Source organism: Dendrobium catenatum, unplaced genomic scaffold (genome assembly GCF_001605985.2).
Source record: "Dendrobium catenatum unplaced genomic scaffold, ASM160598v2 original_scaffold_97798, whole genome shotgun sequence".
Taxonomy (NCBI): domain Eukaryota; kingdom Viridiplantae; phylum Streptophyta; class Magnoliopsida; order Asparagales; family Orchidaceae; genus Dendrobium; species Dendrobium catenatum.
The window spans coordinates 249271-262196 of NW_021416236.1; positions in this window are offsets into that span (position 1 = coordinate 249271).

A 12926-nucleotide genomic window follows, 5' to 3' on the forward strand; every position below is an offset into this window, starting at 1 on the left:
TTTCCATAGCTAAAAAGAAATGTTGAGATTGACATTTTTTAAGGAAGGGAGAATGTAATGACCACTTACGCAATAATTAGATTTCTTATAGTAACCTAATCTGGATGAAGTAAGAAATTTCATATTTATTTAGTAATTATAAAAAAATGTTTATGCAATTTAAATTTGTTCCTTAGGGCACAGTGGTGCTATCATCTCTATATGGGAAGCATTTTGGAGCTAGAAAGTGAGTGCTATGATGTCAAGTACTAGAAGGTTTTGTTGCAACGCTATGTAGGGTCACTATGGTGCCAATTTCTCTATTTGCAATCCAAACATTTCCCTGAGAAGTGATGTGGTGTTGGAAAATATAATTTTGAGGTGTTATATTTTATAAATATAAATGTCCACTTTATTCTTCATTTTGCATGAGGTGGTTGTTGGCTTAGGGATAGAAAGGGAGAGGTAAAAAGAGATGAAGAGGAGAGAGGAAGCTAGGATTGGGATCTCTTAAAGCAAATTTTGTCCATAGATCCAGTTGGGAATATTATTTAGATCTAGGTAGGATACCATTACCATCCTACTAACTTTAATGATTTTGCCTATTTTGTATTTTCTAGACTTTAATTTGGTTCAAACTTATAAATATTTTTATATCTTAATTTATAATACTTTCATAATGTAATATTTAGTATGTTATAGTTTTAATTAGCTTGAAAGTTTGTCAAGGTTGTTAGACCTTTAAGAACTAGCCCGAGGCTAACAAAGAGGGGGGTGAATTGGATATTTTGAAAAATTCTGTTGTTAAAAATAAATTATTTTAAAAAAAAATATTCAAACCCACACATGTTAATCAATGCAGCATATATGAAAATAAATAAATTTTACAACAATGAAATAAATCAAAATTTTCAACCACACATATAATTGCAGAAAATAAAGTGCATAAAATAATCAAAATGAACACACTAAAATTTATAGTTTTTTGGTCAACTTGACCACGTCCACTCCTTGGCTACTCCCTCTTCAAGTATTGCACTAAATAGTAGTGACTCTTCGTTTGCTCCCACAATAAGGTGAGAAGCTTGTACAAATATTATTTCCCCACCCTAGTATGGCAGAGAATCGTGAATCTTTTACAAGCAAAGAATCTCAACTCTATTTTCACCCTCCCAGTTATAGTTAGATATTAACAAATCTATTTTCACCCTTCTCGTGATGGTCAGAGAACCATAACTATATTTTCACCCTCCTGATGATGGTTAAAAAATCACAACTCTATTTTCACCCTCCATGTGATGGTTAGAGAATAATAACTATATTTTCACCATCTAGGTAATGGTCAAAGAACTACAATCTTTACTATAGAACTTCTTCTTAGGAGCACCATAAAATCTAGGAAGATGCTTATAGATACTAGGAAAGATTCTTGCTTAGATAAACCTTGTAAATCCCCTCACAACTTCTTCCTCATAAAATCTTCCCCTCTTCTCTCATAAAGCTCTCCTTCTTTTCTACACCAATGCTCTCTCTCCTAAAGTCTCAACAGCCAAATATTTTCTAATAGTAGTATTAGAAAACCTTAAGTAGTGGGCTTCAAGAAACCCTAATTTTTAAGATATATATCTTTTATTCGTATAGTATAATACATGTATAGTACAATACAATCAGTGTAATTCAAACTTATCCAACAAGGTCGTGTGGACAAACTATTCAACCTTTATAATATTTCATATAGTATGATCCAAACATTGTACGGTACGAACTGTAGAAATTTCTTTTGTTTATTTAGGATTATCCTTGGGATGGCCAACTATGTACATTATAGATAATCTAGATTTGGGGACATTGTACAGTATGACCACTATAAAAATCATGGATTTCATTCAGTATAATCTCTGGGATGACAAATTTCATACACAGGTAATTATACAGTACAAACTATATCATATAGTATAATCAGTCATAATAATTATCAATGATTTGATTGCCTAAATTAATAAGAAAGATTTTAATTATGGCATACAGTATGAACCAAATCGTACTGTATGATTTCCAGATAATTAGTTTCTTTCTTAACCTATGGCGGTTAGGGTTTTGACAGAGCATAATAGATTGTATAATACAAATTAAAATTATACAATACAAAATAAGGTCGTATAATATGAAGCCAAAATTGTATAGTATAATGTAATTAGAAAAAACTCTCTCAAAAAATATTTTTGTCTCTCTCCCTGTGTCTGTGGAAAGTTACTCAGCAATGATCCACACAATTACATGATACTACCAAAGAAAAGAAAAAATTTAGAATAAAATAAAAAACTTTCTATAACCCTAATCTACCGAGTCTTGAGTTTATTAGAATTGCAATTGAACGGTGGACTGATTTATTGAAATGTTAGTACACACAAAACAAAACAAAATATCACAGAAATAGGAAAAAGTGGTAACAAATATAATATTATTTGTTATCATCAAAATCATAATACTTGGATCATATTTGTAATAATCTCCCCCCCCCCCCTTTTTATGATAACAAATATTATTTATTTTTGAATTTTCAAAAAAATTGCTTTCCTCTGAACTGCCCCTTAGATGAAAACCAACTATAAGAAAAGGAGTGTAAAATTTTTTTAAAATAAATAAGTAAGTAATGACAACAACAATAACAAATAGAAAAATATTGCTCCCCCTTTTGACATCACAAAAAGAGGAAAAATAGAAAGATAGAAAAACAAAAATAGAAACAAGAAAACATAAAATTAACATACTCAAAATGACTAACACTCAAGGTAAAGGAAAAAAAAAACATCACAGACATGAGAACTCTCATTAGCATATTCCAAAATGTAATAAATTTACTCTACACATATAAAAGACAAAATAAGAAAAACGTTGACTTTATTATAACCAAAAGATTTGAATTCTAGAGTTTGCACACCCAGCTTAACATCTTCATAGGCTAAAATTTTTTGTTTAAACAAAAATTTAATTCAAGAATTACAATTAGATAGGGAAACTTAAACTTTTCAGATTGCTAGCATGAAATATATCGAATGGAATATTACTATAAGAGTGATGAATGAAGAACTAATATTTTCCAAAATCAAGTATTAAACATATTATGAAACACAAGAATTTTCAAGTATTTAAAGATTTACCAGAAAGAAAAGCTAATTTAAGTTACGCTCATTTTATGACTCTTTTATTTGCTCTCATCAAGCATCATTTATTTTTGATACACTTAGTGCCTCTTTTACTTTTGGCACCATAGTGCATCTTTGATTTTGAGCTCATTTTGTATAACTTTTGAATTTTTTTGCAAATTGCTTCCTTTCTAAAACTTTAAGAATCTCAGTTGTAAAGGTTATCTTCCAAATATAAGAGAAGAGTTACTCACTCTCTTATATATGGAGGAATAATCTACAAAGCAACTTTGGTATCTCTAATAGGAATATATAGCCAGTTTTGTGAAAAATAATGAATCTCATTTGTCAAATTATAGGATATATTCATGATATAAAAATTGCAGTAGAATGAAAATGTTTTCATTTCAACCATCCCAACTTTAATTCAATTTATATTTTCAAGTTCACACAAGGAATTAGTATGTAAAGGGAATAAGAAGAGATATGTAAATTCATGAATTTTTATCCTTTTAGTTTTAAACTTGTTAGCAATTTCTTATCTAACCTCTTAAGTAAGAAAATGAGTACTTTTATTACAAACAAAAAAGAGTATTACAACACGAGTTCATTCGTACAGTATGATAGAAGTCATACAGTATGATCAACAGAAAGAACAAGTTATTTGACTAAAAATTTATCAGGCAAAGAGCACAAAAAACAACCCAATATTAAAAGAAATACAAGAATCTACTTGAAAAAAATATAATAATCACTTGATAAAGAAAATAAGCATAAAATATTTTTTTTATTAAAATAAAAACATTTAGCAATAAAAGAATGAATAAAAAAATATATTATAAAACAATGTAAAAATAAAAAAAGACATAAAAAAGAAAAGTATTACACAATAAAACAAGAACAACAAAAAATAACTAGAATATAAGTGGATCCTAATCAGATGGTTGCTTTGGAGGTGGTTGGAAGAATTGGCTAAAGTTGTCGTATTGCTGCTGGATGGAGGTTAACTGTTGTTGGATATTTTTAAATTGCTCCCTGAACCAACCCATATCATTATCATGTTTGGTTTGTTGTTGATCCAAGCGAGTCTCAAGTCTATCAAATTGTTGAATCAACTCCTCATATGGGTAGAAGTGAGGAGGTGGTGCAGGTGCAGGATCAATTGTAGGGGTAGAATCTCCTTTTTCATCAAATAGAGGGCTTCTAGTTCCTGTCCCTATAAAATAGTATACATAAGGAGGCATCCAAGAAGAAGATTGGAGTATGGTCAGGAGGTACAAAAGTGAGGAGGTGGTGCAGGTACAGGATCAATTGTAGGGGTAGAATCTCCTTTTTCATCAAATAGAGGGCTTCTAGTTCCTGTCCCTATAAAATAGTATACATAAGGAGGCATCCAAGAAGAAGATTGGAGTATGGTCAGAAGGTACAGGATATGCGGTGTTGTATTTTTTTATCCAAGAGCTATGTTTTGCTTTCTTCTAGTGGCTGGAAGTTGAATGGAAGTGAGATTATGGATGTAATTAATTAACATTTGGGCTTCATACATTTGGGTGTTTGACATTATAAAGTAGGTGACAATTGAAAGTAGGGGAGTGATATTTAACCAATTTCTAGCTTTAGGTATGATTGATGTTCTCAAAATGTGCTAGATAACCCTGGCATTTTAATGTAGAGTGTGAACAAAGGGTTCGTGGTAGTTTAGAGAAGCATTTCTTAGCAAGAGATTTACAATACTTTGATCAAAATCAGATCAGGAAGCCATGGCAAGGGGTCTATTTCCTTGGGTGTTTAGCTAAATATGGATTCATATGTCCTCTTTTGTTATTACCACATTCTTATAATAAACATGGGAAGACATTACATTGTCATCCCCACTGATTGTAAGATTTGCAAGAAACTCATATAGGATTTCATAGTGGAAAGAAAAGGAATTGAAATGGAATGGAATTGAAAAGGTTCATTATTGAAAAGTTTATGGCCTGTTGGTTAAGAATCCTAGAAGGAGTGATCTTGGCTTCCTTGTACTTATGGTAGGAAGCTTCATTAGAAGCTGTCAGGAAGTGATTGTCAATAGGGTTGCGAGAGGAAGAAGCACCCTGGGTTGGTGACTACACTTTCCATAGCCAGCCTTTGCACAGATTATGATTCCAAGAAGGAGTTTTAGAAGGATTGTTTGAAGAATTTAAATGAATTGGGATGTTTAAATAAAATTCCAAGAGACCATACAATATAACCGTGAAATTATATGGGACGATCGTGAGCAATCAATTCAGCCAGACGATCAATAAAAACGGTTATTTTATTATACAATATGATTAAACTTTATTATACAATATGATTAAACATTATACGGGATGATTAGTGACAGGGAGATCATCCAGAGGAGTCAGGAAGTATGAATTTTAACCAAAAGGTTCATAAAATATGAACAGTTGTTTGTATAGTACTATCAATAATAAATGTTATAACAACCAAAAATGTATTTGTCCCTATCTGGGTTGACACAAGGATCGTCCAGACAAACACATGTTCATATAATATGATTGTAAATCATATATTCAATCTATTTCATCCATTATGTCAAGGTTGTGATCAAAGTAGTGTTGTATTAATCATAAAGTATGAAGATTGGTTCGTATAGTATAATAGAAGATTTTTTTTTTTTGCAAGAAAAAATAGTGAGGTTCAATAAAGTGATTTGTGTGATGATCAGGATATAATCATAAAGAATGATAACAAAAAAACCAAAAGAACAAAAATAAGAACAATAATAAAATCATCAACAAAATAAATTAAGTAGAATAAAGAAAAAAAATTAAATAAAGTCACAAATAAACAAAACACATAAGTTGAGAAGCTCATAAATGACTGATTTCAAGTGATAGAAAGTAAATATTGAGCCCAAAATCTGCATGCACCCACTGGGTCTTTTATGAGAGCCTATAAATCCAAAGATCATGGAAGAATTGTTTTGAGATCCCTAGTGAGTTTGGGTATGTTCTTAAATTTTCATAAATCATTAAAATACATGTCATACAGAGTTTAATGCAACTTATGCCTCCACACTGAATATGTTCGATGGTGGAATGTGTAAGTGTGGCTAATGTGTCCTAATATGCCACAGGAATATCTAACATCGGGAAAAGGGTTAACTAAGCTATGATAATTATGATTCCTATTCCTAGGTTTATGATATGTATGATATGGTGAGTGCTTAAAAACATATTTATTTTGAAAAGCCTTTACTTTTTCTAATAAAATTTCATTAGCATTTTTAAGAGCAAATATTTCAGTTTTTATAGAGTGCTAAGGAAGATCTAAAATGTTAATAAATGCTTCTAAGTCTTTAAATATTTTTTCTAAATCAAGATAGGATGATTTTAAGGAATCATGTGTTTTAGATAAAATAGTATATTTCTTATTCAATTCATCAAACTCATATAGTAAAGTCATATGATCCATTTCTAAATCAGAACCATCTTTTATGAGCATTTTATTTTCTTTTTGCAAAATTGAGTAGTTAGTTTTCACGCTAGCATGCTTTTTTAGCTTTTTGTAAGAATCGTGAATCTTTTTAAAATATCAAGTTATTTGTCATATGAAAGTTGATATACCTCATCTTAATCGGATTGATCAAGATAGTTATTTGTTATTAAGCATAGATTTGTCACATCCTCTTTTTCTTCTATTCCAATTAAATATGAAGTGGAGTTAACTTAAAATAATTTCTGAGATCTTCAATTACCTTTATAGGACTTTGCTTTTTCTTCAACATTCTCCTTTCTTTGGTGAAATTTAAGATTTAGGCAATTAGTTTTAACATGCCATGGTTTCCTGCATTCATAATAGACAATATCAACAGAAGCTTTAGAATTTTTATAATTCTTACCTTTGCTCCAATGGTGATGATTCTTTTTTCTTTTATCTTAGAAATCTTTTCATTAGTGCAATTTCTTCGTCACATTCATCTGAGGAACTGTCTGAATCATTAGCTTTTAAGGCTAACATTCTCTCTTTTTTTCTTTCTCCTGCATCAACATGTCTTTGGCTCGCTCCTTGCTCTTAGGCATTAAGTGATCCAAGTAATTTATCTATAGAATAAGCATTCAGATCCTTGGATTCAATAATAGCATAAAATTTTGTATCGTAGGAAGAAGGTAAACAATGCAGAATCTTATTTACTTTTTTAGAATTTGATAATTCTTTACTTAAAGCATGTAAGGATGTGATGATTTATGTAAACCTAGTATATATTTCAGATATAGATTCACTAGATTTATTGTGACAGAGTTCATATTTATGGAGCAAAAAAATTAATCTAGATTATTTCACTTCACTTGTTCCTTCATAAGAATACATTATGTATCCTAAATTTCTTTACTAGTAGTATAGGTAGATACACTCAAAGTACAAAAGAAATTGTTTAGGCATTTAACATTCAGTTGGGCTAAATCTCTATCATCAGTACTCAATTAAGGAAAAGGTATTTCAGTTTTAATGTCGTTTACAAAACATGAAGGTGCATAATAACCTTCTTGAACTAAAATATACATGTGATAATCAATTGATTGCAATAAAGTAAACATGCAAATTTTCTAAAAATCAAAAGGAAGATTATCAAATAAAGGTGATTGTGTAATTGAATATCTTTTTACAGTATTTTAATTTCTAAAGTTAGTTTTCTAAAATTTAATTTATGAATCACACTCTGATATCACTTGAAAGTTCATGAAGGTTATTAGATCTTGAAGAGCTAGCCTGAGGCTAACCATGATGGGGTGAATTGGATATTTTTTAAAAAAAATTTAGTAAAAATAAGTTCTTTTAAAAAAAAATTCAATCCAACACACGATAATCAATGCAGAAGATACTAAAATAAGTAAATTTCATAACAACAAAATAAATAAGATTTTTCAACCTTGCATATAATTATAGAAAATAAAGTGCAAAAAATAATCAAAATAAACACATAAGAATTTATAGTTGTTCGGTCAACCTGGCCTATGTATACACCTTGGAGACTCCCTCTCCAAGTATTACACTAAACAGTAGTGTCTCTCCTTTTTCTCCCACAATAAGGAGGAGAAGCCTATACAAATGCTATTTCACTACCCCAGTGCTGCAAAAATTTATGACTCCTTTACAGGCAGAGAACCTCAACTCTTTTTCCACCCTTCACGTGATGTTTAGAGAACCATAACTTTATTCTCACCCTCTTAGTGATGGCTAGAGAACCACTACTCTTTTTTTACCCTCTCAGGTATGGTCAAAGAACCATAACTCATCTTTCACCATCTAGGTGATGGTTAGTGAACCATAACTCTATTTTTACCATCTAAGTGATGGTAAGAGAACCATAATCTTTGTTGAACAACTTTTTCTTTGGAGCCACAGAGAATCCAGGCAGACGCTTGTAGATACTAGGCAAGATTAGTGCTTGAAGAAACCTTCTGAATCCTCTCACAACTTCTCCCTCACAAAATCTCCCTCTTTTCTCTCACGAAGCTCTTCTTCTTCTCTCCCTCAAGGATCTCTCCTGAAGTCTCAACAACTAAAGATTTTCTAATTTGAGTATTAGAAAACCTTAAGTAGTAGGCTTCCATAAATCCTAATTTTTAAGAGATCCATCTTTTATTCATACAAAATGATACATGTATTGTACAATACTATCAGTGTAATTCAGACTCATCCAGTAAGGTCATACAAATGAACTGTTTAACCTTCATAACATTTCATATAGTATGATCTAAACATCATACAGTACGAATTGCTGAAATTCCTTATATTTGTTTGGGACAAGCCTTAGGACAACCAACTTCGTAAGCTATCGATTGTCTAGATTTGTGGATATCATTCAATATGATTAGTACAAAAATCATGGATTTTATTCAGTATGATCTCGGGGATGACCACTTTTGTACACGGGTAATTATATTGTATGAATTATATCATACAGTACGATCGATAATAATAATTTTCCATGATTTGATTGTTTGATATCCAAGGATTAATTAAGATAGATTTTAATTAGGGCATACAGTACGAACCAAATCGTATTATATGATAAACATATAATTAGTATCTTTTTTAACCTCTTGCGACTCGGGCTTTGATAGAGCATAATAGATCATATAGTATGAATTAAAATCATATAATATGAAATAAGGTCATATAGTGCAAAGCCAAAATCATACATTACTTGTACTTAAACATAACTCTCTTTAAAAAATATTTTTCTCTCTTTTCTTGTGTGTGTGCAATGTTACTCGGCAATAATACTCACCCAATTACATGATACGACTCAATAAAGGATAAAATACATAATAAATTTAAGACTGACTATAACGCTAGTCTGCCATGTCTTGAGCTAATCAAAATTACAAGTGAACAGTAGACAAATTTTCTAAAATGTTAGTACACAAAAAATAAAACAAAATATCACAAAAATAAGATAAAGAAATAATAGACACAATAATTTTTGTTATCATCAAAATCACAGTACTTAGAACAAATTTGCAATATAGTCTACATGTTAATATGATCTTATTAATTTTTTACCAAGAATTTCTCTATTTTGAGGCATATTTTCAGGTTTGCCATGAAAGTGCTCGGTGAAGCCAATTCCTTTCTGGGAATTCAAATCACAAAAAGCCAAGATGTTTATTTTTTATCACAATCTTTGTATGCTCATTCGATTTTACAGATGGCACAACTTACACGCTGTAATCCCGTCTCCAACCCAACGTGTACCAAGCTGCCGAAAGCTATTCCGCCTGATCCGATTCTTACCGATCCATCCGTGTACAGAAAAATAACTGGATCACTTCAATATCTTTGTCTTACAAGACCTGATATTGCTTATAGTGTCAACTTGATATCTCAACATATGCATCAACCATTGCCCGAGCATGCATATCTTTTGAAACGACTGCTACGATACATCAAAGGTACGCTAGACTATGGCATTCCTATATCTAAATATAATCTTTCTCTTTCTTCCTTTTCAGATGCTGATTGGGCAGGCGATCCTATATCAAGAAAATCAACTTTCGGTTATTGCTCGTTCCTTGGTGACTCACTAGTATCATGGACAGTAAAGAAGCAAACTACAGTTGCCCGGTCATCTACTGAATCGGAGTATCGCTCGCTCGCGGCGCTTACTGCCGACATTATTTGGCTCCGACGGCTGCTGTCTGATTTTGGCATACATCAAACAACACCCACTGACATATTCTGTGATAATACGTCTGCAATTGCACTGGCTAACAATCCTGTTTTTCACGCCAGAACAAAACATATTGAAATAGATCATAGATTTGTCAGGGATCATATTCAACAGCAAAATATCCGCATTTTACCTATTAGTATTATTGATCAAACAGCGGATATCTTCACAAAGTCGCTCTCTACACCAAGATTTCAACTTCTTCGCACCAAACTAACGGTCTCCAAAGTCCCTTCAGTTTGCGGGGGAGTATTAGAGTAATAGAGACAGCCACACTTTATATATCTGTACTTATTTGTATATCTTCTTATGTAACTAGTTAGGCTAGGCTTTAGGTCTATATATTTAGCTATCCTCTTGTACCAAGATAGACAGAAATAATATTTCCTTCTATAGCTTTCTTTATTTCCTCTTCTCTGTTTCGTTTCTCACGAGGAGTTCGGTTCTGACGATGAGCACTTCTTGATTCATCGGATAATCAATTTCTTCATTAATATCACAAACAAAATTATATTCAGCAATTTTTTTGTAAATTATAAATAGACAAATAAAATCATAAAATTAAATAAAGTATTGATTTTTATCAAATTGGTCAGCAGTCATTGGTCAACGGCTACAGCATCCAATTTTGGTCAAAGCCACACATCACACTCAACCTCCTTGTCAAGCCATAAATTCCTAAGACGCTAAAGCCCAACAAGTTGCTTCTTGCGGCGACGTCCCCAACATTTTAGTTATTTATTTATTCATTCATTACAAAAATTCATTCAATATTTTACACTAGCAGAAAATTGGACCTAAAAATTTCAGGTTCAGACTGGATTGGGTTCGAATTTCATGTTATGACCCGTTTTTAATTTTGGGTTAGATTCGAGTCAACCTGAAAATCCAAAAGCAACCTGAAAATGACCCAAGTGGCAAGTCCCCATCCTATACCACAGAGCAAAAGCCCCGCGGCCCCACCCCTTGTGTTCCCTCGCTGCCTCGCCTCCTCAGCAAGTGCTCTTCTGACTCATCCCCTTAGCAGACGCTCGTCTGCCGAGCCCATCGGCAAGTGCTCGCCTAACTCATCCCCTCGGCCAACGCTCGTCAGCCTCACCCTCTCGACAAGTGCTCGTCTTCCTCGCCCCTACGACCCTCACTAACCCTTGCAACCTCGCTTACAGGGCTCGCATCTTGCTCGTCTGCGGGTTAACGTGTTGGGTCGTGTCAATCTTGATTACGGCGAGTCAGGTTCGGACGAATCTGAACAATTGAAGATAAGTCTATTTTTGTGTTGAACCTGAATCTAACCCGAAAATCTATTTGGACACCCGTATTCTGCTATGACATGATCGGCCTTAAGTGAGAAATGGACAATTGCTTTTGAGTGCGAAACTAATGGCTTTCAATTTAGCTTTCTCTTCGATGCTGAAAAACAAAACAAAAAAAACAAAGGAAAAAACGAGGCGTGGAATGCCGTTGTCGGCCGATCTGCGAACTTTCAAAGAAGCTATGCAATGAGCGCTGCAAGTTGTTTTTTACTTTTTTTTTTTTTTAATCTTTCTTTGACTTAGACGTGTTGACTTGTCAAAGCTGTACGCAAATTCTATACGTACAATGCAGAATATTGGCTTTAGAGTTCAGAAATGTGAAAATTAATAAATGAGAGGACAAATTATTTGTGGAATGGATAATGTGTTGTGAATGGATTATTAATATTATATTTCTTACGTGAAAATGTGGCTGAAAAAACACGTATGAGAGTTAGGGCTGACAACTTTTTTATTGCTTTGCTATTTAGATATTTTAAGAAATAGAATGAAACAAATTCATAAAATTGAAATTTATAAAGAATTATTCGGATATAAATAGAATTGTAAAAGAAGGTAAGTGTTAAATGAATTGAAACACTTGAGTGTACAAATGCTTGAAAAAAAAGAAAGAAAGATAAAATGATCAAATAAAAAATAAAAATCAAATGCATTTCAAACAGTTGAAGTGTAAAAGTTTGGTTGATTAAGAGCAACCAAATAAACAAAATTTTGATAATAAGAGTGATGAAAATTTTATTCCTTAAAAATATGAAGGGGTTGTTTGGCCGCAGGTTTGTTTTCCTCTTCTTCGGTTATTCGTTGCTATTCAACTTCTGCGTGAGAGGTAGTTTCGAACAAACGTCAAATAACTTCTTGGTTGATCCGAAGTCACACATCCTTGTCGTTCTTCTGTTGGATCGGAAGGAACGACGAAGACGAGAGCTTGCTCGTTGTGAAGGTAGCCATCTTTCTTCCTTCTGCACGCTTCTTTTGCCAAATCCCATAAATTCACCAAACTCCCTAAACCCGAAATCGGGATTTATGAAAAAAAGAGGGAAACAACGGATTTAACTCGTTGTGAGATTTAACGGCCCCCTAAATCCTATTTTGCAGGATTTAACCGTTCCCTAAACCCGAAATCGGGATTTATGAAGAAAAAAAAAAAAAGATGAAAACAACGGATTTAACTCGATGTGAGATTTAACGGTCCCCTCAATCCTATTTGACAGGATTTAACCGTTCCCTAAACCTTGCTCCAATAGAGCATAAATCGTGTGTGTA